This window comes from Sinocyclocheilus rhinocerous, unplaced genomic scaffold, assembly GCF_001515625.1.
Source record: "Sinocyclocheilus rhinocerous isolate Xijiao unplaced genomic scaffold, SAMN03320098_v1.1 scaffold677, whole genome shotgun sequence".
In the NCBI taxonomy this organism is placed as follows: Eukaryota; Metazoa; Chordata; class Actinopteri; order Cypriniformes; family Cyprinidae; genus Sinocyclocheilus; species Sinocyclocheilus rhinocerous.
This window is the reverse complement of record NW_015633185.1, coordinates 301,996-328,471: the sequence shown is the minus strand read 5'-3', so window position 1 is coordinate 328,471 and position 26,476 is coordinate 301,996. Positions and strand designations below refer to the sequence as shown.

Here is a 26,476-nt window from a genome sequence, read left to right as displayed (position 1 = left end):
TCAGTTCTTATGCCTATTAACTAATTGAACACAGGATAACACCAAATTCAGTTTTACAGACATGAAAAGAGACATTCTTCACTCACAAAAAATACAAATATCAATGATCTTGGATCCAAAATGGTCCTGTTTTTTATTTTATTTTATTTTTTTATAAAATGTAATACTCATTAAAAAGTGCACAATATTAAACACCTAAACAGAATGTTGCACTTATTTAATTATTTAAAAATTAAGACTTTATTTTAGCCTGTAACTTAAACTAAAGAAAAATGTAAGGACTTTTATGAGACAAAAACACCGGCAGCATCAGATTTTGATAAATATATATATATATATTTTTGCGGTAGAGCAGGTAGGCAATGAAGACCCAAAGAGCAGTACCCCATATACTCTGGAAAAGCTGTTCCCAGTGACTGTCCTGAAAACGCATCTCCCAGCTGAAAGGAAAGTAAAATCCCAGCAGAGAGTGTCCAACATAGACAAATATAGAGTTCATCCCTGCAAATGCAGAGTAAGCTTTTCTGGATTGGCTGATAAAATGATGCTTTAAAGGAATAGTTCATCCAAAAATGAAAATGTGCTGAAAATGAATTTAATCTTGCCATCCAAGATGTAGATGAGCTTCTTCAACTTTCTTCATCTCTCTTCTTCACGTTACTTCATCGGAACAGATTTGGAGAAATTTAGCATTACATCACTTGTTCACCAATGGTGAATGGGTGCCGTCAGAATATGAGATGTTAATTGATGGACTGGAGTCATGTGGATTACTTGTGGATTATTGTGATGTTTTTATCAGCTGTTTGGACTTTCATGCTGACGGCACCCATTCACTGCAGAGGATCCATTGGTGAGCAAGTGATGTATACTAAATTTCTGAATTAAGAAACAAACTCATGTACAACTTGGATGGTCTGAGGGTGAATACATTTCCAGCAAATTTTTATTTTTGGGAAAACCATTCCTTTAAAGAAGAAAATTCTCATACCAGGATAAATGAAAGGTTTGCCACCATTCCTTTACATCTACAATGAAATACATCACACCCAGCAGCACAAAGGACATGCAGCCCATGCAGGTAACAAATGATAGGGACCCGAAGAAGACAACAGATATGTGATCTCAACCATTTGATAAGACAGCAATGGAAAACATAGTGCAGACACATATCTTTAAGACATATCAGCCCACAAAACAGCAAAAATGACCCTTAGAGGTGCACTGTGCTATTGAAAAACTTTGCCAAACATTTCTTGTAACAGCGAGGACAACACAGTGCAGAACCAGGGACTAAATAATGGATGGACATATAGTAGTTTCTGTGCTTAGAGTAAGCCAATAAGAAACATAAGCATCCAAAGTGAAGGCTTGGCACCTGCTCAGTAATGTCAATAAGTCATGTGCCTCAGTGTTCCTAAGTGCCAGGATGCTCGATGGAATTTTATCTAATGTAAAATGGCTCCGTCCCAGAGCATCGTTTATGTCAGCTGAAGTCGAGCCAAAAAAAACCCCCTCTTGGCTGGGAGTTAATTACTTTTAGGAATGAAAACAGACATACACAGGGGCTCAATAAGCTGGTATGATGAACTGCCCATAAAAATTGAAGCAGGTATGTATGCCTGTACTCAAACAGGTAGAAAAGGCTCACAAAGACACAGAGCGCATATAACAGGGGCAAGATGAGGTCAAATTTAATGTAAAAACCTGTAGAAACGCAGGTCTCATATAGAAAAAATAATCAGTATTTTTGCCTTGTTTCCCATTATTCTCAAAACGGTGTTAAGTGTTAACTAAAACCATTAAACTTTGTTTTCATTAATTGTAAAATTAAATAAAATTATCTAAAATATATATATAAAAAAACTTTAAATAAATAAAAATGAACTGAAATAAAATTCAGTTAAAGTTGAAGTACTAAAATGACTAAAACTAAAAAAATAAATAGAAATATTCAAAATAAATAGAAGTATTAAATAATAAAACTGACAAAAGCACACAAAATTACTGAAACTTAAAATAAAATCAAAATGAAATCTGAAAATCCTTTAATAGTATATAAATAATATAGTATATATACGACAGTATATAAATAATGATAGTATATAAATAGTATTAAAAATACCTACATTTATTTAAATTTATTTTTAATTCCAAAAATCCTTTTTGTTTTTGTTCTTATTTTGCATGTAGAGATCAACAATCGTATGATGTCTACTGAACATTTCAGTTATATGGCATTATTCATGCTAAGGTGTTAGATGACAAATAATTTAATGTGCACCGTTCTGAAGATGTAGGGCTGACCTCATCCTGCTCAATTTCACAACAGGCGGATGAGATAAGCCAGAGTTTGGCAAGATATATGGTTGGGAAAATAAAACTGCTCACTCTCTCTTGGCTGTAAAGAAGAGTGATCTAGTTGAACAGTGGATGTATCACCCGCCGCGTCTCACTCCTGTGCCAGGGGGGGTGATTATTTACAGGACGTTCTGTCGTTAGAGGTAAGTAAACGCGTGTTTTAGCAGCCTCTGATTTGTGGCTGCTGGAGTCCCATCCCTTCTTTTGTGGATGGAGAAGTAGCTGGATTTAGAGGGTCAGGAAGCACTTACAAAAGGTTTTTATTGACAGGTATAAATCCTTCGTCTCTTGTGCACTTAGAAAGGATGGCTGCAGAGATTCCCTGAGGATCAGAATAAAACAGATTTCAAATCAATGCAGACCTGTAAAGCAAGCACTATCAGACAACCCAAATGCAGCACCGCCATAAAGAATCAAGCAGATTAGCTGACGCTCCCGGGAGGTGAAGCCCCTCAAACTAACACACGCAACACAGATCCATCTCCTCATGCCTCCTGCAAAAGTTCTCAGTCTTCTCAAATGTTACATTTCTACATTGCAATATAAATATTTTAAAATTAACACCCCATGTTAAGTAATCGATATCACCATACTTTCCCAGTTCATTGATTACATAAAGAATTGCGAACATTTTCTGTATTACAAGTTTTGTTAAATATGTTTAAATATGCAAATGAGTCATTATCTCATTCAATATGCACAAATTTACATTCATTTCCAAAACAGAAATCTAAACATTGGATAAAGCCAGGTTCAAAATTCTTGTTTTATTTTGTTAACATATTAAAGGTTTTTACAGGGGAGATTTTGGATATGTCTTTTTATCGCTCTATAAATCAGAAAATACTGTTTAAATCACCATGTTTTTAGGAATAAAACAAAATCAATCAAATGATATTTGAACAGACCCCTCTGTAAAAAACTTCAAAATACAAATAGGAATAAAACTGTAAAGTTTGGTGTATGTAAGCGCTACTCAAGTTGGGATTTCTGGCTCAATGCATGGGGTCAAAACTCATTTTGAGAACGCAGCCTTTAAAGGCATGTATTACATATGCAAATAGATAAAATGCAATAAACACTTTAAAGTTTATTTTGTATGTTTTCTATCCACTAGTCTAAAACAACAAGTTATGAAAAGCCAAATAGCCCAAAATTTCAAAATTGACCAGGGCATGAAAACAGTTTTTGACTGCAGTGTCTTGCCTTAATTAATAGCTAGAAAAAGTTAGAGTATCATTGTTAAAATAGGCTCATTTAAGGCAATATTGTGCTTTTGTGACTATAGACAGTTCAGCATCCAAACCTGCTTGTTAGGAGAATATCCATCATTTGTATAGATGACAGAATCAATGGTGTGGAAATAGCCTGGCTGGCTCTAGATTGAGTCTCCAGGCTATGCAGGCAGGATGTGGGACAATCATTGCTATGTGGGGCAATCGCTCAATTTCAATCTCAAACTGCGGAGTAGTGATCGTTGAACTTTAATTAACTCAGGGTCCTTGTTTATTGGGATGGCGAAACACAAACAGCTTCAGATCATCCCACAATCTGACAAAGGACTCATGCAAACGATGACAAGACAAACCCTCTCCCTCTAGATGTGCACCGGTTTATGACCGTTGATGTGGTGGGAGGTAATTTTTGTTTAACCAGGATACCGTGTGTGAAGAGCACATTAACAGCACAAGAGGCTGTTCAAGATGAGCTCTCCAGAGATGTCAATGATAATTGATTGTTTGCTTGTGCCATATGCTGCGCAGTATTTATTGTGAAGCATGAAGCCTGTAACGGTCTTGTTGTTCGCCTGAATCCTTAGTTATATGCTCTGTGGTTCAATCCACAATCTATATTTTCATTGACGACAGGGTAGGGATGAAGCATTGGGGAAAAGTTGAGAGGAAAGGAATAAAACATCTCAACAGATGCTTTACAGCATATACAAATAAGGACTCTTTCCCAACAACTTGCTATTCTATATATCTTCTTCTATTCTATATATCTTCGAAAACAAGATCGCTTATCACCAAATCTGAATAAAAAAGGAGAATTTATTTAAATAGTATGTAGCATGCAAGTGCTATATTATAAATAAACCATCTTTAAGTTGCATAATCAAAGGCTGAGGCAGTGTGTTATCAGCAGTGGCATAATTTTTTGCTGTTGGCTAGTTTATTTTATCATGCTGTGCCTCTAGGTAAAGTGAAATAGATCTCTGTTCATTTATTTCAGCACCCCGAGCAGTGTGGCCCCATAATGCTGGCCAATATGATTCAACATACAGCTATAATGGCCCGATTTGTCATAGGGCTTGGGAATAATGAAATTTAAAATACTAGGATCAGGCATCTGTGTACTGTGGGTCTGGGTTAACAAAAAGCACACTCAAAAAGCTTCACTGTGAGAAGTAGAGGAGAATTGTGATTAGGGTACATACTAAATAAATGTGTATATACAGTATATTTATATATATATATATAAAAAATCCTTCAGATATAATATGCAAATACAAAACAAGTTAACAATGGCATAAGAAAAATAAAGTAAAAACCTAATTACAAATAAGAAAAACAAAAATAACTTACTGTACATTTAGATTTTTTTATAATTTTTTAAAATTATTATTAAAACGTATATGCTTAGATGTAAACACTTATAAAAAGGCTACGTTATATGTTAGGGCTGGTTCACACAGAACACGTTTTTCCATTCCAAAGCACTACTCTTCCATTGTCTTCCAATGTAAGACGCACTTGGACGTGTTTGACCATTGCACTCACACCTCACATTTTTTGAAGCGTCTCGCACATGACACGCCATTCTAAAAAAGCAGTGCTCAAGTTAAAATAAGTTCAACTTAAAAAAAAAATGCATCTCATATTCCACAAGCACAAGGCTACATAAATGACTACAAAAGTGTATATAAAAAAGAATATGCAAATGTTTCACTCTTTTCAAACAGGTTTCCCAAACACTCCCTCTGTCTCTCATTGGTCGGGTAAACAGATAGCCCTGCCCCAAATTCACGCCATAGGATGAGTGTTGCTGTTGTTGGGCAGGTCAAACAAAAAAAGCAATGTTTTGCATGTGCCAAAGTGTTTTCTGAAAAAGTCAACCTACAAATGGCTTACTGATAGTTTTCTCTACAATTTAAGCTTGGATAAGTATTTAAAGGGGTCATATGATGCTGCTAAAAAGAACATTATTTGTGATGTAGACATGTGGGGGCGTGTTTAAACGAGCCATTTTAGGAGGACGTGGACGAGTCTTAACTTTTATAAAGAATATCTCTTTGGGTTTGAGACTTTAGTCTTTGCAACTTTAGGGATCTTATCTATTCACGAACAGCTTGTAACACTCCAAAGAGAAAGGAAAACTTGAAATCGCATCATATGACCCCTTTAAAAAAAAAAGTTCCCTAGGAAGCAATAAAGTATAAAGGATAAATATCTTGGCACAAAAGAGAGATCTTATGAGTAAGGACAGGACATTGTGTCAGCTTTCTGGAGGTGCTGAGGGTAATATTTGTCTGTCATAATTTAATGAAATGTACTCATAAAACATGGAAGGGACTCATGGAAGGGACATTTAGAAAAATGTGCACACTCATATAAATGGTCCAACTTCAAATCTTTAGTCCTTAACATATAAAAACAAATGAGATACAAGCTTTGCTAAGCCGCAACATTCTTTCTCATATTAATAGCCAGCCGTGCAAGAATGACCTTAAGCAAAGCCATTGCTGAGAAATGCAGTCCATTTGCCCCCATCATCCACAGCTTTATGTCTAGAGTTTGCCAGACAAAACCCCTCCATCAGCACCTGTTATCTCTAGAGAGGGCATTCCAGCAGCTCTGCCTCCAGAAGTCCAAAACAAAACACAGAGGCAAGGTCTTTCATGGAAAAGAATCCTGCAAACTCCCTTTTTGTGTAGATGCTCTGATCAACATATGCTGCATTGTGCAGAAACATGATTCTCACTTAATAACCATGAACAAATGACTATACAATTCGCTTTAGATTAAACACGCCATATAACTTGAGCTTGCTTAACTCGTCATGCTCATTAAAACTGACAAAGACCAAAAAAATACAGAGTGGGAATGCAGAGAGTGGTAATTCACCCCACATGGTGCAATCAAATTGCCTTTCTGCAAGGGAAGGTCAGCAGTAAGTGAACTGTGCTGCCCCTGGAAAACATTTCTAGTAGCACATGGCCATTTCCCCTGAGACAGGGGTTTAAACATCCTCATGCACTTCCCATCCAACCCAGCTTCTGCTCCTTTTGTCTGTGGGACCACCCAAATGGAGCACTTAACCCTCAAATCTGCCAGCCGTTCACTATTGTCATCTCAATCTAAGATCTAATCACTTTTTTGTTTCATAAATGCAAATCTCAGTGCCAACCTATAGCACAAAGGTCATAGTTCAGTTTAACTCTGAACTCAATCTTATGTTCTGCTAAGATTGACCTGAAATTGACATTTTACATAAAAAAAAAAAACTGTATTGACCTCAGACTTTTGAATTGTAATTTAAAGTAACAATTTTACATGCAGGACATCCCAACTATTTTATCAGCTTTTTTTTTTTTTTAATATAATAGTTTCTCATAAGATAAACAAACGTCATTAAGCATAAACAAGATTCCTTAATGCTAAGTATGTTTTTAAGCTATTAAACTTTTTAACCCTTTTTAACAAAATAATAGTTAAATCAAAACTTTTTTGTCATGCATGTTTAAACAAAGAACCAGTGGAAATTATTATGCAATAATCATGGTAAATCTCCAGATTCAAAAACCACCAGACATCTGTGAGCTGAACAACCAATCCGGTTCAGTCCCGAGAGGGGTGTGATAGCAATCTCTGCCTTGGAATTCATTTAGTGCATATATACACATATCATATGACACCTACCTATTTCATAAACTGTCTACAACTACAAGCAATATAGCATTTGTACATACAGGGCTTTGCTGTATTGTGCAGTTCTTGCTATTGAAATCTGCTTTTTTACATTTTCATATAAGTGTTGAATCGTGCTAGGATACCTTTATTCATTTTACGAAAAAACAGAAGATTCTTTCCAGCCTGTGGACCCAAAGATTATTTCCAGTATTAGACTAAATACTTAAAACATTTGACCATTTTTCTAGCAAAATGGTGCATATTAGGCCTGCACTTTAGGCCAAATAGGTCATAATCCTATAAGTAAACTAAAATAATTAACAGCAAATAAACTGCAAGATAATAATGCTTATCATACGTCATACTGATATCATGTTCGGACAGAGAGAGAGGATGTGAGTGGCGGTTGTGGCCCTGAAAAAGAGCTCAAGTTTCAATGCTCCCCGTGCAGCCATGCACGGCTGTGAAGTTGGCTGTGCTCACTGATTAATTCGGTGATGACGAATGAGCCTCAGCCGAGGACACTGGAGCAGACGGACACAGACGGAGAGGCCGACACCTGCCGTGTTCTCAAAGCCATGTTGATTGACGGGCTTGGCGCTAACTGTTTTTTGCCTCCGCCCACAGGGATTTCAGCAATGCAACGGAGTTTGCACGTCTAGTTCTCACTGGTCATCGGGGCACTGTCACCATCAAAGGGTGAGAAACTTTTCTGACCTTTGCCAGAGACGCACACATCTGTCCACAGCAGCAAGGACCGCTGAGACAGAACAGCTGTTTGTCTGAGTCAGAGAGTTGCAAAATCCAGTCCAATATTATAGATTTGTCATTGTTCGTTGAACTAAAAGTAATATTAATTAATGAGACAAGAGAACATGCTGAAAAATCAATGATCTATAGCCTGTGAAATACACAGTTTAGATAAGTCACATGTTGGGCTTTGGATTAGTTTTAGGCTTTCTCTCTCATTTGTCACTGGATGGCCTTGTCTTTGGTGCATGTCCTTCAATAAGTAAATTTGACTGTTTATTTACTTGTCTGTAATAAATTTTTATTTTGTAACACTCCAAAGAAAAAGGAAAAATTGAAATTGCATCATATGACCCCTTTAACAAATCTTTTTCTTGTTTATACAGCTAGTTCTGTCCCTTTAATTTAATTATAGACTGCATTCCAAGAGTGCAGATATTACTTAAATTTATTTGATATTACTTAAATACTGTATCTTCAGTTACCTGCATGCCAAAGAATCCTATGACTATAGAATTAATTGTACCCAAAACACCCTCTGGTTCGAAAGGCTCTGTTGTACGATATAATGATCAATTTTCTTATTGTAATCCATACAATATCAATATAAATGCAATTTTAACCATTATAACTAGCTGTGGTTTCACTTAAGCAAGTGATAATGTATAATCAGTTAGACCATTAATGCAAATAATCCTCTATGACTAGTCACTAAGTCAATAAATGGACATATTGATTTGTGAAACCATGGAGTGATACAAGAGACACATTAATATCACAGTGTAGGAAACTGGTTGCCAGGGGCAATGGTCAAATATACATTTCAGTTCTTTTTATACATAAGAAAGCCAACTGATCTGTCAGAATCAAGCATTCAGTGTCAGATATTTAATGCACTGAATTGGTTAAAGATGATCGTAAATGATTCTCACCTTGCATGTTGGATACCAGAAGATGTTGTCCCCAAATAATCACCTGTCTATATATGTGGCTGCTCTTTCTGTGCAGTTGGGGTACAAACCATCATCTCCAATACCACCAGCTCCTAAATAACCACTAGCAGAGGAGACACAACATAATATACACTACCATTCAAATCAAAAGTTTAGGGTTTGTATGATTTTTAAAAAATGTTTCTGAAAGAAGTCTCTTAAGCTCACCAAGGCTGCATTTATTTAAAAATACAGTAAAAACAGAAATATTGTGAATTATTATTACAATTTAAAATAACTTTTTCCTATTTTAAAATGTAATTTATTTCTGTGATGGCAAAGTTGAATTATCATCAGTGTCACATGATCCTTCAGAAACAATTCTAATATGCTGACATTGAGATCAAGAAACACTTCATATTATTAATATTAAAAACAGTTGCGGTGCTCAATATTTTTGTGGAAACCATAAAACATTATTTTTTCAAGATTCTTCAATGAATAGAAAGTTCAAAAAAATTGAATTTATTTGAACTAGAATTTTCTTGTAACAATGTAAAAGTCTTAATGTCACGTTTGATCAATTTAATTCGTCCTTGTTGATTAAAATTCACTGCTTTCAATTTCTTTTACTAAAACAAACTTTTGAATGAGTAATGTATGACTTCCATCTTATTCAAATGAATATATTATAGAAATGTAACATAATTCATTATTCAGTTTATTTTTATAGTGCTGTTCACAGCACATATTGTTCCAAAAAAGCGTTGCAAAGAAACAGCCAAAGGCAACAGTGACAAGAAAGACATTTATTGAAAAGTTTAATTATTTAGATGGAAGTGTGTTTGGTCGTAGTGAAATTTGAAGCCGCAACACAAGGACAATGACTGTGAGGTCAAAATGTTTTTTATTCAAGCAGAGTTATCAGTGCTCTGCATGTGATCATCAATGTCATGATGGGTCAGACACATTGAAAAAAAAAATCTTGAAGGAGAGAAGGAGGACATATATGGAAGGTTGAGCGGATACGAGGAAAAAAGGGGAGAGAGGCAGAGAAAGGAAGATGAATCCTTTCTCCCTGCCTCCTTTTAGTGCACATGACAAACTGAGATTGGCTAATTATCCCCTCTGAAGCAGCTGCCAAACACTCATAAATCACAGATCTCATAAGAGCCGCACAACACGGGCTTGTACGGCACGCACCTCGTGCCTTCACCATCTCACAAACACAATGCCACACAAATGACCATATTGCAATGCATATATATGCGCATTCAAGATGTAAATGTACAACATTACCGCCATCCCACATATATTCTCAGCGGCACGCTTGTGTAATAATGCCAACATATATGTCACCCAAGGAATTAGCTTGATGTATGAATGACATTATTATTATATTAATAAAGGGATGAACTGCAGTTAAATCAGGCTTGACAGACACATTACACATTAATTACTGAATGCACAGGATTTATATTCAATATTATTGTGTTTGTATTGTTGAGTGTGACAGTTAATCTCCTTCACAAATGTATGGGCAAAGCCTGATGCTAAAATGAACTCATGTGGGACAGTTTGGAACAGGCAGTAAGAAAGTGAGACACAACCACATGGTCTCCAGCAACACAATGAAGATCCACTCAGGCCAGTGTAAAACCAAATCTTGAATGGGGTTCCACCAGTTTTGCTGAGGAGTACATGCAGAAAGTATACAGGGTTAGTAATCATTCAGTCTTGCATGTATATGTTATAAGACTCAATAGTAATAAGCTAATCAAAAACAATTATTTGACATATTAACATATTGACATCATCATACTGTAACCTCTAGCAATTAATCCTTATTTCAGAACAAGTGTCTTCCTGTACAGATGTCTGATTTGAGAGAGATGTGAGCCATAGAGTTTAACCCACCTCCCTCAAGGGGATCTCTCTGTGGGGAGAGAAAGTCTGCATCAGTTCCAGGACAAAATAGGTGAAATCCAAACGCTGGAGCACTCCGGGTATCCGTAGCCAGGACCAGGATACTAACACATTTATGCACACAAAAACATAAACATACAAGATTACTATTACAAATTATTGATGGAAAAACACACTCATATATAATGTATTTTAATAGGTTTGCATTTAATAGTAGTCAGCAAGTCAATGGTGGGTTTTTGTGTCTTTAGCTATGCAAGTGCTTTTCGTATAGATTCTATATCTTTCTCTGGATTCATTACTGTAAAATATTGTCCGGATTTTACAAGATTTAACAGGAATTTCTTATAGTAATGGATTCAGACCTTTTCTGTCATGACATAAATGATATAAAAATACACTATATTGTGGGATAATAGCATATAAGTATATAATATTTGTTATATATCATAATATATATCACTTTTATAATTAATATACATACTTTTAAAGTTAACATAAATTAGAAACTACTTAAACTGAGAAATAAACAGTATAAGTGTGTTCATTTACCTATAAACCCTAATAGATTTTTTTAAAGTTCTATTGATCAAAGAATCCTGAAAAGAAAAATTAACCATGGTTTCCACAAAAATATTAAGTAGAACAACTGTTTTCAACATTGATGATAAGAAAAGTTTCTTGAGCATCAAATCAGCATATTAGAATGATTTCTGAGCAATGGCTGTTGAAAATTCAGTTTTGCCATCACATTAATAAATTACATTTTTAAATATATTAAAATAGAAAACAGTTATTTTAAACTGTAACACTATTTTACAATATTACTGTTTTTACTGTAGTTTTGAGTCCAATAAATGTAGCCTTGGTGAGCATAAAAATATGAAAAAACATACCTACCCTAAGCGTTTGAAATGTACTGTACACAGTATATACACCAGGAAGTACAGTATATATATATTTATTTCCTGGTTCAGTTCATTAAATCATAATATATAGTTGTACTTTTATTAAGCTCTAGAACTACTACTGTAAAAACACAGCAACCAGTAGCAAAGAATATAAAATACATTTTAGATAAGATTTTTACTGTACATCTAAGGTCTGAATCGTTCTAGGTGTTTTGTTTTTCACTGAAGAGCAGATTTATGTTCATAACATAGGCTAATGATAATTATGCTGACACAGAGCCAGGCTGAGGTGAGAAGTCCTTCACTGCAGGACTCTAGAGGTGTGATCTATCCTGCCGGAGACTAATAATGCTTATCTGAGGAGATGCTGGCGGGGAGGGTGATGGGAGTGAGCGATATAGAGCGAGAGATTGATGGTAATCTGCACATTAGTTAATTGAATACCTCTTTGTGGCACGTACCAAGGGCCACAAGAAACAATATAATACTGATCATTGATCCAACAAATCAAATAAAAAGCGGAAACACTCCACCTCTGCGCATGGAGAAAGGAAGTGGTTCGGTGACTAATGGTATCTGTCAATTAAATCTCATATACACACACACACTTTCTAGAGCAAATCTCGCTGTGCAATTTATCAATCAAAGAATTGACAGTCAGTAATTTTGCAAAAAGATTAGTTTACAATCAACATCGCAATGCTTTAAAAGTGTTTACCTGTGTTTGCTGTAGCTCAGTGCGAGTTAAATTATGAAAGGAGAAACATTAGGGTAATTATTATTCAAAAGTGGGACTGTTTTGCTAGATTTGCAATGGATCATAGAAAGCATTAATGCATATGTTTCTATGACTGCTGTTCTTTAAATTATGTTCCAAGGATGATAATGGCTTCAGTGGCCAACCAGAGACAGACTGACTAAAATCTTCACTAGTGCCATGTTTAAATAGATCATTTAGTCAAATAATTTTCCATGAATTGTAATACATTTTGTTGCATTTGAAGGCTGGTATATTGGGGGGAAATGGTTTCTAAACATCATTCTGAGTGATCCACAGGCTGAGGTCTCAGATATGGAAAGAGTAAATCTTGCAGTTTAGGGCAAAAGCTGTAATTACATTACATGAAGTTCCATAAAATCCACTGTGCAGCTGGCATGATGAAACCCTATCTGTGATAATTGACCATTAACGCCAGGCTTGTTTTTGCTCTGTGCACCTCTGTTCAACGGCTCCAGATATTATGATTGCCACTGGATCACTGGAAAGTATCACAACATTTTTGTTAACTTAGTTACACATCCATCCTGCCAGACAGCGAAGCTGCTTTGGCTAATGTACAGTATGAGCACTGCTCTGCACTGACCTGTCACACGGCTCTCCCTGCCCTCCTCGCTTAACCCTGACAGTCCTAATGTGCTGCTGTGAGACCCTGGATTAGAAATGTTGGCTTTCTTTCTTTCATCATTAACAGAGGCTAATGGACTTCATTTGCAAAGTGAGGATTTGGTGACTTGAATATGTAACGCTTTCGTATTACTTGAGAAAAAGTTCACAGTCTACATTAATAAGGGGGCAGATTGAAGGGTGCAGGTCACTCTTTGTCTGGGATCAGTCACCGCCAGCCAGAATGGAACAACAACTGTAATGAGTCTTCTTGCTTCCTATTGTACTTTGATAACTCCAATGCAATCAAACTGAGGAGGCATGTGCACCACTGATTTTTGTGGACTGTCAATGCAACTAAATTATTATTATAATTGAAAAATAAGTTGCACAAATATTGTAGGTACAAACACATATGATTTTCTCATATAAAATATCAAAGACACTCTTTCCCACACAACAAAACAGCATCACTGGCAGTTCAGATGCAATTTGTTAGGTCAGGATTTAAAGTTGAATCCCCTTTAACGCTAAATAAAAAATGCTATAGACTTGACTTATCCCATCTTACATTTATATTAAAAAAACGAAACAAAAACAAAACTATAACTAAAAGGGCACCAAGTGAGCCAGCACCACCACTGGCATCCTTCCAAAAAAATAAAAAATAAAAATACTAAAATAAAATAAAAGTTATGATACGACTGGAAAATATGTATAGGACTGGAAAATATGTATAGCCCACTCACAATATCCATCTCTTGGGCTGTAGTTCATGAAGCAGAAACCAATGAGCATCAGGGCGATGGTTCTCCAAGTAACCTTGCGAAGGAGCTGTAGCCATGGAACACCTTTCCTACATATCGAAGTAAATGCACTACAGAAGTACCTATGATGAACACAAACTTTGGCAAAGAATTAAAGACAGCATTACAGTACATACAGTACTTAAACTTACAGTACATACTGTACAATTTCACAACTGTTGTGCATCACTACTGATACTTATGTGTGCTTTTGGGACATATTTGCACTGGTTAACGCAAAATTGAAAGCAATTCAGATTTTTGTATGTCAAAAAACATTGATTTTGTAAAATAATTTGATTGTGTATGCTTGGCTTTTTATGAACAATTGTTCTCTTTTAACATTTCCATAACAAACTACCAAAATCCACAATTTAAGGTGGTTACTGCATTGCTGGGTCTCTATACATAGAGGAATATGTATTCATTTCATCATGCAGGCCTTTTTAAAAGTAGTCTCTGGGTATTACAAGCTTTATGTATACTCTCAGAGAAAGAAAGATTAATTGGCATATAGGCAAAGCATTTTAAATGGTGGTGGGTTGGAAAAGCCTTAAATCTGAAAGGTTTTGAAGGCTGATCCAAACTGTTGGACTGAAGTCCCATACTTTTCCATATTAATCTCAAAAATGGAAAGTAATAATTCTCCATCGATCCATTAAGTACATGCTGGCAGCTCACCAAGGCATCACAAGATCAGCTACTGTGAGACCTGTAACGTACATGGAAAAAGACATTCACACACATGAAAACACACACACAAACATCTGGTGCATGTCTGTCTACAGTTGCTGGAAAGTTGGCTGTTTGATTGACACGTAGGAAATGCATTATCTTACTGCTGAATGACTGACAAATCCTCAAATCCTCATAATCACACTTAATTGTAAACAATGCTGTCACTCAGAGTGTAGTAACTGATGATAAAAGATTGTGTGCCCTTAAAACATTGTTTTCTCATTATTTTTCGATTTTCAGACAGCAAATGATTTATAAATGCTCATACAGCCATGACAGAGGAGGCCTCACAGTAATATGAAAATCCATCTGCTTTCCCTTATGATCAATACAATTCTGCTGATATGATGAAGAGGCCATTATGAGCCTTAAATTGAGTTCATCTGTGAATACTCCAGGAGATGTGCTTCGTAATAGACCCCAATTAAAATTTAACATGCAACCCCTTCTCATCTGCGTCCTTTGAGGATGTTCATCCAAAAGTCATACCATAGATGTCAAGTATAAAATGCATGCTGAATTAAATGTCACATATTTGACACCTTTCTGGAGTTTTATTTTAAGTCTTGATATCCTTAAGAATATATATTTGCGGTATAAGTACCAAAAACCATCTCAATATATTTTTACAGCTCCTCTCTCAGGAGCTCTGCAAAGAACAGGTCGATTTTGGCCTGTCTAATTAATATTCATGAGCCTCTCTTCTGATTGGCCTGTTGTTTTCTGAGTGACGAACGGCCAGGCCAACCACAGGTAACTAGGGTAATGTGTGCTGTAGCCTGCTGTGGATTGGTAATACTCACAAGTAAGGTCAATAGAAACACCGGAAATTATGGTCACTACTGAGGGAAATGTTGTGGCGATGTAGTATTTGGTTTCTGTATTCTGTACTGTATTTTCCTGCGCTCAAACCTGCCAATCTAAAGGACCAAACGCCGTGTATGGCGTTTGAGGTAATTCGTGAATTAGCATAGACTTATAGTCTAAATAAAACAATTTGCAACTGTTACTATTATTACAGTTGTATACAAAACTTTGTATTATGCTTGTTACAGAGTGTGTGACATCACGTGAACTACCGCCGGTGGCAATAGACAACAGTTGTCACGGCGACCGTCACAGCCCTACTGTGCAATAATGTAGTTTCCTGACATCCAGACTGAATAGCGTTTTCTCGACATGTTTCCGTGTTGTTGTTGCTCAGCAATGGCATGGACGCGATGTTGTCTGGGGGTTTGGCAAAAGGAGAGTGGGACTGTGGGCAGTGCTCGGGGTGGTGACTGAAGGCGGTGACTGAGTGGTTCTGACGTCACCTTTTTAAGGTTCGTGAAAAATCACAGCTACTTCATGTAGGCTGTGTGCATTTGACTGTGGATTGACTGTTTTGAAACTTATATGGTAGTTACATATCACCTAGACCTCAGTTATCATGAAAAAAGCCAGGAAATTTCAGTTTTGACAATATGGGACCTTTAAAGTGTCTTTCTGATAAAGCAGCACTTTATCTGATATTGGCACATTGTGTCTTTGATAGTCCGTGAAGATTTATAAGGCATCATTTTAGCTTTCATTTCTTACTTAAATACCACTTAATTTGTGGTATTTATCTAATGATGCCTAAAATAATAATTTTAGGACACATACTGTAGGTGTGTATTTCTAACTCACTCAATAATGGCTTTGAAAGACTGATTAAAATTTCTAAATCACCATCACCAGCGAGCTTTAAAATGTTTTGTGAATCTTTTTGACTGACTCATTAAAAAAAGAGTTCATGAGTAGTAACTAAGTCCCGAATCGGACATCACAGCTTAAAAACACTGGCATGCACTAACAAGGTAATATCTGACAAAACTGCATATAGATGCACATTTTGACACATTTGCAGTTAGCTCAGATGCAATGTAAAGCCCTGTATAGAGTAACAATTACAGAGATCATCCCAGATCATCATTTAATTAATCATTCAGCAAAACAACTCACCATTCCAAGGTGCATGTTGGAAAAACCAGCAACCACCTTTACCATAGTTCACAAATATCATGACCGTCAAGGACAATCTGAAAAAACACAATGACACAGAAAATTTAATCAGAAAATTATTTTTTAATGAAAAGATATCATTCAAACAAATATTAAGCAAATATAAAGCCTATTATTGCTTAATATTGTTAACGAGCAGATTTCAACAAGAAGCACTTTGACTTTTTTATTTGACCAAATAAAATTCAGAATATTCTTAAAAATTTTTTAACCTACAACATACTTTACCATTCAAACGTTTGGGGTTAGTAAGATTTTGTTTTAAAGAAATTGATGCATTTATTCAGCAAAGATGTATTAAATTGATCAAAAGTGACAATAAAAATAATAAAAAATATTTCAAATAAATGTTCTTGTGAACTTTCTATTCATCAAAGAATCCTGAAAAAATGTATCTTGGTTTCCACAAAAATATTAAGCAGCACAATTGTTTTTGACATTTATAATACTAAGAAATGTTTCTTGAGCACCAAATCAGCATATTAGAATGATTTCTGAAGGATCATGTGACACTGAAGACTTCACATCACGCGCCGTCCTGTGCCACTACAGGAATAAATTACAATTTAAAATATATTAAAATAGAAAGCAGTTATTTAGATTGTAATAAAATTTTGACTGTATTTTTGATCAAATAAAATAACCTTGATGAGCATTGAACTGTGATACACAAACAATTGAACAAAAATAAGAAATTATCTTTACAATACCCTTTGGTACCTCATCTGTCACTTGTACATTTAAGGTAAACTGTATTAGTATTATGGATCATAAGGCCAGAGGGTGTGGCAGTTGTTTTATATATCAGAGATGAAATGCTGTGTAAGGTAATGCAACCTAAGCATTACGAATCACTCAGGAAATGAACGGTTGTCCTTTGAATCGCCTCACCCAGAAGTGCTGACTAAAGCCCTCCACTGTAATTTATTGTAGACGTGTAACTTAGCGCAAGGAAGGCAAGCTGCAGCTTACTGTGCATGATTGAACACTACATTGAATTAGCAACAGCAGGAGATGCTTTTTTATTGCACGTCAGAAAATGCATGTTTGCACTATACAGCATAAATATACCCATGGACACGAAATAGATTTTTGTGATCAGACCCTGAGACACCACCTCAGCTATTAAACTGACAACACTCGGATCATGGCGTTGAAGTGTGTTCTCTTTGGTTTCTTTTTGTATAAGAAAATACTGAGAAACCAAAGCACTGTATGGACCTTCAGATAAACTTCATTCTATCTAAACGATCTAAATTGTTCCTCACCAAATTCAATTAGGAGATCAGAACAGAGACCATTACTGCTCCTTTTAGGCCTAACCTGCTGATACAAGATTTTAATCACATGCCATCCTCTAAAGAGCACTATTAAAGTAAACATGTCTTTGTCTTTCTTCTCGCTCTCTTTTACGCACATTCTCTTTCTCACACACACACACTTTGCGACTACATCCATTAGTGTCCATAGTAACGATGACAAAGGTTAAGCCATTTACTATGGCACAATGTTTGCAATATAGCATGGTATAGCCAGTAATTTTAATTTTAATTAAAATACCTTCAGTGTTTGGGAGGCTTTCACTCTCTTAAAAAAAAAAAAAAAAAAAACTTCCAGGGCAAAAGAATTAATTTGATTGCTTTAAGCTTCCTGTGTCTTTCTGTTATAACCTGTAAATTATCAAAAAACTGCAACAGACACTAAAACAATGTTGTGCCTTTGTGTTGCCTCTTATTAACCATTGTTGTTAACAAGTACAAAATGTATTTTGGCAGTAACTCCCAGTGTATATTTGTCATTGTCATTTTATCCCAGAGACATAGCTCCTTGTAATCCCTGAATTTATATATACTGCAGTTCTCACTGTAAAAAGCCTGAGATTTCAAATAAAACTTGTACAGGTAACACTTGAATACTTAAATATGACAAATTGTTCAAATCAAAGAGTTGAATAACATGACTTGCAACAGGAGTACAATATGAAAATGATTTACTTTCAAATTAAATTACGTAGCTGATGCTAATCATTTGTGATTTGTAATGTATATAAACACATTTGTGATTTATATATACTGCAGTTTCCACTGTAACAAGCTTGAGATATCAAATAAAACTAGTGCAGGTAAAATTTAAATATTTAAATGCATCAAACTATTAAAATTGTAGAGTTGAATAACATGCCTTTCAAGGTGAGTATGATAGGAAAATGATTCACATTCAAATTTATTTACATAAATAAAAGGTACTGTTCATCTAAAATGAAAATTCTGTCATCATTTACTCACCTTTAAGTCGGTCCTAACCTTTATGAGTTTTTTCTTCTGTTAAACATAAAAATATATTTTTGAAGAATGTGGGTAACCAAAGAGATGATGGTCCATCAAAATATCTTTTTTTGTTTTCAGCAGAAAAAAGAAATTCATACAGGTGTGGAACAACTTGAAGCTGAGTAAATGACGACAGAACTTTCATTTTTGGTTGATCTATCCCCTTCATGCCAGTCACCAAGAACAAAATGAAACGTTTCATGAAGAGTAAAGGGTTGTACGTTAGCAAAATGTCTTGTTTCCTACTTAGTACAGGGTATATTTAACTAAATGAGCACATTTTGAAGTTCATTTGCTGTTAGCGTAACTTATCACCAAACCACCAACGTCAATTTGTTATCACAAATATGAGGAAACTAGCTGCAGGCTTTTGGCTGGCGAGATTTAAAACCTAATCCTTTAAAAAAAAATAAAAAATGCAAACAAAGTCTACAGTTATACTATATATCATGTTGATGGCATCTGATGATTGAGGGTGCTGTTCTTCAGCTCTGAGAAAAACCATAGCCGTAACAATTTCACCAGGGCGTTGGAGGGATGACAGATGCTTCTGTCTTCAGTGAAAAGTTTTGACTCTTTGCTGGACAGGCCATATTTCATGTTATACAGCAAGGGAGTTGCAACGCTACAGGCTTAGGTTGCTATTCTCATAAAGAGCCAAAGACATCCACTGACATTATTAAATTCTGTGTATAGCCAAATCAAGGATCCCATGTGTATTTTGTAGTGCTGATTTTGTTTTGGACCCACAATAGCTGCAAAGCTCTTGTGAAATATCATGCATTTGTTGCAGAATCCAATATTACCTCGGTATCAATGGACCTGACAAGCCAGCTGTGATGTCATCCTCTGAGTCTATATGTATGAGATGATGTCTACATCATATTCAAATTCAGCACTCTAGTGCCAGATTACAGAATACTTAGGCTGAAATGAAGGAAACGTTGAAACAAAGAACCAAAGTCTCCAGCCACACTGATGAAACCATTAGGCTTAACAAGGAAATGTTTCATATCCAAGACTTAAATCAGGTATAGACTGAGAGGAACATCTGTTTTTATCAGCACTGCGGTTTACAAGGAATATCATTAAGAATGTGAATGGAGCATTTATGAATTGGGCTAAATGTTTCACATAAAAAGGCTGGGGGAAAAAAAAAACGTATGGTGACAGGCAATTCTAAGAACCATGGTTATTCTTACTGTCATTGATAGTACAAATTGCCACTGGTGATTGCTATCTGAAAAGCACTTTTGCAACACATATGGATTATCCATTACACAAAAATCTTGATCTGGGAAGTCATATCCTCTCTCCAGCTCCAGATCTACAGCCTGCTGAATATGTGCTGATATGCTGCTTGTATTATTACATCAATTACTGGGAAGTGAGAGGTCAAAGCCATAGCAGCTTCCTGTTTCGGGTGAGGCATGCTTCTGCGTTTGCCCCCGAGCCACTATCAAGCCCTGCTGGCCTTCCCGATTAAATCACATCACCCTTGCTCAACAGCAATCCACTGTTCCCCTCCACAGAGGCTAAATATATTAGAGATGATGCCTAGAGCGACCTCTGTAAACAATGGCTCGAGTGAGTGTATGTCCAGCCTGTGACCCCTTACAATCTCTTTAGTCCCACAATACATTCTCTGAGTGAATGCGGCCATCAAGCCAATGACAACTGATAGGTATTAATAAGTTCATAGAATTTAGAGTTCAACTGGTTCAAAATTAAGTTACCATTTTCGGCCAAATAACTGAAAAGTCATTTTTTGGCACATACCCTCGAAATGTGTCCAGTGACTTCAGTCTTGATGACTTTGATTTGCTTTTGTCCACAGAATGTTCATTAAGTGCAATTCAGTATGACATTGAAAAAAGGCCAAAAGATGTATTTGTAAATAGGTCTTCATACTTCATTCATATATATATATATATATATATATGATATATATATATACATACATACATCATCAGCTTTGAAACACAGGAGCCACATATTTACATGAACATAATTGAGACCAAAAATGTTTTAGCTAGAAAATTATATATATATATATAAAACTGTTACGTGTGTAAAATATAATTAATATAATAATAAATATTCATACACATAAATATATAATATTATACACACTCACATAAATACATATGCATATATACATTCATACACAATGATTTATATAATATTTTACTGCATTTGACACATTTTTGTCAGGAAAAAGTACTGATTATGGTTTGTCCAATGTGCATGCTATAAATAAATGAATGTTCAAAATCAGTCGTTGCTTTGGCCATGTTTGTGGAGCATGAGCAGTCTAGTACATGTTTGGGAAGCATGAATAGTTTCTCTCATTTCCAAAGAAATATGTTCCCATTCACCATATGGTCTTGCAACGGCAGTGAGATCCATCACAAAGGAATTAGCATTTCCCTCTTCCTGCTCTGGCTCTCCAAACAACTGGATGATAGGCCGCAGACAAAGCTAATCAAACTTTCAAACCAGGACAATCAAACAAGATCTCAGAAAATTAAACTATATCCTCTACAAGGCTCGTTGTATACCTCTATCAGCCATTTGCTTTTTAGATGTGATCATCCTGGAAATTGCAGATTACAATTGCTATGAACTAACCATAAACAAATGCGCAGTGTATGATGCTTAACATCTGTTCCTATTGTATCATGTATGAACCGTTTTGCCCTCACCATTTCAATGGAGTTTTGAGACCTGCGACGGCAGATACGGTTCTTTAGCCTCTGTGTACAGCTGCATCTGTAGTGGTATAAAACAATATTTTACTGTGAAATCAACTTAATCAAATTTTTAAAAAAAGCTATGTTTACACACAGTACTGTTCAAAAGTTTGGAAGAAGTCTCTCATACTCACCAAGGCTGCATTTATTCAAACAAAAAATACAGTAAAAGCAGTAATATTAGGAAATAATATTTGAATTTAAAACAACTGCTTTGTTTTTTTTTAATACATTTTAAAATTTAACTTATTCTTGTAATGTCAAAACTGAATTTTCAGCAGCCATTACTTCAGTCGTTAGCATGAAATGATCCTTCAGAAATCATTCTAATATTCTGCTTTGATTCTCAAGAAACATTTATTGTTATTAGTTGAACACATTTTGTTCATGTTTTTTTTGTTGAATAGAAAACTCAATAGAATAGCATTTAAAATATCAATCTTTTGCAACATTAAAAATGTCTTTACTGTCACTTTTGATCAATTTAATGCATCCCTGCTGAATAAAAGTATTCATTACTTAAAAAAAAGAAAATCTTATGATTTTTGAACAGATCTAAAAAAACAGGTAATATTGATACCTGAGTATATAAGGCAAAGAGGCCCAAAATACAGTGATAGAAGCCAGAATCAAGAATGCCGCCAACAGTGCTGAGGAATCAATATCAAATAAATAAGAGCAATGGTTATACAAACAACTTCTGCTGTTTTTGTGGTTATTGCAAGAACTTGTTTTTGTTTATCAATAAAGATTCTGTGAGTGTTTTTTGAAGAAAGCAATTAGTCTGTTGCAGTAATTTAAAAGTAAAGGGTTACAAACATGTTCAGTTTCTATGATTTTCTCAGCTTTTGATCTGAACAGCCTCTGTCACCCATGCTGTGCCACGAGGGAGCTCTCAAGAATCCAGCAGTGTCCTTTTATGTAATCTGAAACCAGTCTATAGGCGTACAATCAATCTATGAAACCCTAGCCTTGGGTCTCCAATAAGACCATGTACTGAGGCAATATTTTCACAGTGCATGATGGAATGGATCATATCGGCTGTCAGAGGCCGTCCTCCATGATACTGACTGCTTAAGGGAAGGTGTAAAACAGGAAGCAAAGATGCATCACATTCCAAGTATTTGGAAGCTGCACAGACGTCTTTGAGTTTTGTGTATACTAGATAAAACAAAAAATCAGACTGAAGTGAGATTAGGAGCATTTGATGCACTTTTTCACTTTCAAAGAAACTAAATTGAGTTCAACATTGTTACATAATGATTACATAAGGCCTTAATTGGAAGCTCACCATTTATCATCTTTTATAATCAGAACATGGACAAAAGCCCTCACACAGAATATAATGGCTAATCAAATGGACATGCTGCACCCGGTGATCTCAAGCCATTGCTTTTCAATGGGACAGTGGAGACCTTTTGCGGAAAAACAAACACAGTAAGGACCATTTGATCAAAGTGTGAATACACTTGATGACACAAGGGGAAACAGTGAAGCTGTGATGATACTGTAGTGATGACTGAGTGCAGGAGCCTGGATAAACTGGCCCTGAAATAAACAAACACTGCGTGTACATCCAACACTGTGTCCACTTAAGAGTACCTTAGTGTATGTCATGTTTGTCATGCCTCAGATGTCCTTTAACTTAAGAGGCCAGAGAAACGAATCGGTTGCTAGTGAGAAAATGACTAAACGTAAACTAACATTCTAAAACAGGTACTTTAATCCAAGGGTGTTCAAACTGGAATCCATAATTTAGCATATATATATATATATATATAATAATGAAATTAATCAATTTTTTAATCTATTGTCAGCCCTAGTTTTAACAGTAAAGAAAAAAAAATCTAGTTTTGTGAGATACAAAATTTTGCTGATCTTAAGTTTTAGGGCTTTCAAAGTTAGCTTAAATAAAATACAATTTTCTAAATAAAATTTTACAGTATATTAATCAAATTTTAATCTATTGACAGTACAGTAAGAAATGAAAAAAATAATCTGCATATATGGTGGTTCATTCTTACGACCTACAATTTGCTTTGCCTTTAGTACAATAAGAAAGCGAATTATTTAGTTTTAGAGGCATGCTATCTCTATAATATCAAACATAATATTTTATGCACACAGTAAAATTGGTCTGTATACCTGAAAATACATAAATCCCTTTTATTTTGGTCATATTTGGGTGTCTATGTCATCAAAATGTTTGAAAATCCTTACTGTAATCAATTTACTAAGCTTTGAGGACAATTACTGACGTGTTTATTTGTAGTGAAAAGTAATACAATTAATGCTGATCATCACTGTCTAATTATCCTCAGTAAATTATACTACTCTTATTTCACAGTAATTTATGCGACACTAATTGCTTAAGTTGAAAATCAGCAACACTTAAAAGGTACTCTAATTTGCACAGTGCAGTCCAAATTTTAATTAGAGTTTAAGGTTAAGCAGACCAATTACTGTATGTTTTGTATAATTTACTGCTTGTATTCATCACAGACCCAAGACTGAGGTCAGAGTTTCTATTTTTCAGACCAAGACAGCCATAAAATATCAGTCTGGAAAAACAAAAACAATAACGTCATCACTCCTGGTTAGTGCAATTCAATTGAAAACAGACTCGTTTTTTCCCCCACTGTCCCCTCATCAGTTCTTCTTAACATCTGCTGATCACTAGCACCATCACTTAAGTTGTGAGAGCCCTTCGGAGCTGCAGTGTAATCACCAGCCAGTCCAGCTAATGGAAGCTCATCATATAGCCGGGTGTTTAGTCACACTGGCCATATATCTGACAGATAATTGCTACTTGCCCTTAAAAGTCTGATCTACAACATAATCTGCACTATTGCAAAGTAGACTGCGCATTATGGAGCGTGGTGCTTTCAAAACCCCATTATGCTTTAATCCCTCACGCTCCTCTAATGTATTTCCCACAATGCTCCCCTCCCAGGGCATCTTCCAAAACAAACATGGCATTTTTTTTTTTTTTTTTTTCAAGAAACGAGCAGTTTAGCGGATCAATACAGTCTCATCTGACTCTTGGGATAGGAGAAAAGCGCTTTCCTGCTGAGCTTTGGAACTCAATACATGTCTTTTTGATGACTTATTTAATGTTTTTAATTACACAACATGCATACTTACGCAGGTATGCATTATTCGGACTCCTATCCACAGTGAGAGAACAGGTTACATCATTTAGCAGTTCAGACTGCCTCATCCAGAGAGAATAATGGCCAGCTTCCTCAAATGTCTGACTCAGACTAGGGAGAAATAATGTCATCAACATGTAATAAAACACTGATCCATCCATCACATCCTTATAGTCATGATGGTTATTGAATTTTTAATGTTTTGTTTAAAAAGCTTTCACTCTTTACACATCACCAGCATTTTCAGATTTATGAATTTGTTGTTTTCTTCTTAACAATAAATTGTTTGCTGCCTGATTTAAGTAACCTGTCATGTAACTGTTTACCTAAAGTAGTCCAAAAATCAACTTTCACCTTATATTTACAAAAACCAAGTTGATTTATATTGTTCACCACCAATATTTTTGTATTTTATGATTGTATTGTATATATAAATGCCTCTTTGAAGCAGCATGGAGAGCAAGTTGGAAAAATAAACAATGACATACAAGAGGCTGAAGGGGTCCATCTAGAGGGGAACAGAGTGAACTGCAACTTTTGAACCTATTTCACCTTTTTCATCCCTCAAATTGTTCACTATAAGCCTATATTGATTATCCTGGGAATGACATATAGTGCCCAGCACGTTCTTTGGGGGAGAAGGTAAGTCGATAATGGCTCGGTCTGGAAAGGGACCTCAGTATTGATCTTAAAGAAGACTAGACCCCAGCCATACGGTGGGAGAGATACTGTGACTTGTCTTATGAAATCAGACACCCCCGACAACCTATTTGAAAAAGGCTCAAACCTGGATGACTGTTTGAGGCCCAGGTTGTTTGTAAATATTGCTACGGTCTCCTCCTTCCAACATCCCAGCTGGGGTTTGTGAGAGGCCCCCCAAGCTTTGATGTTTTAATGGTCTTTTTCATCATTATTCCAGTGTCAACTTGTTAACCCCAAAATGCAGTGCGATCAATGCATAGTGAGGTATTCTCCAAAGGGCAGCACTAAAGCCAGGTCACATTCAAACACATGGTCATAAATAGTCTCAGTGACTGCAAATGCAATCGGCTGCTATTAGTGCGATATCTAGCCTATGTAAGGTCCTTCTGTACCTGATTTAAGCAGGGTTATTGAAAACTCTTCAGTTAAAAAGGATCATTATTTAGAATGATGTTAGTTATAATAGTATAATATATTTATGTTAATTAGCAAGTTGAGGTGTAGTTCAAGGTGATTCTTACCGTTTCCATCCACAGGTGCGATTTTTAGAGTCAGTGTGAATTGTGTGCTCACCACCACAGAAATATTGCTCTGACCATTCCCAACTGTGGCAAGGGGCTGATAAAGACACTGCAGAAGAGGTAGATAGCTGTCATTTAATTGTATTTATTTAATGTCATTTTTGACCATTCAAGCTGGCTCTACAGGTTTGTATGAGATATTACATAAAGGTTTATATTGCTCACAAAACTTCTAACGCATTGACGTTCAACCTGTACAT

The 26,476-nt window shown here is 35.6% G+C and overlaps 1 pseudogene; it reads right to left on the bottom strand.

The window, feature by feature from the left end:
- Positions 1-26,476, bottom strand: LOC107743584 (heparan-alpha-glucosaminide N-acetyltransferase-like; annotated as a pseudogene).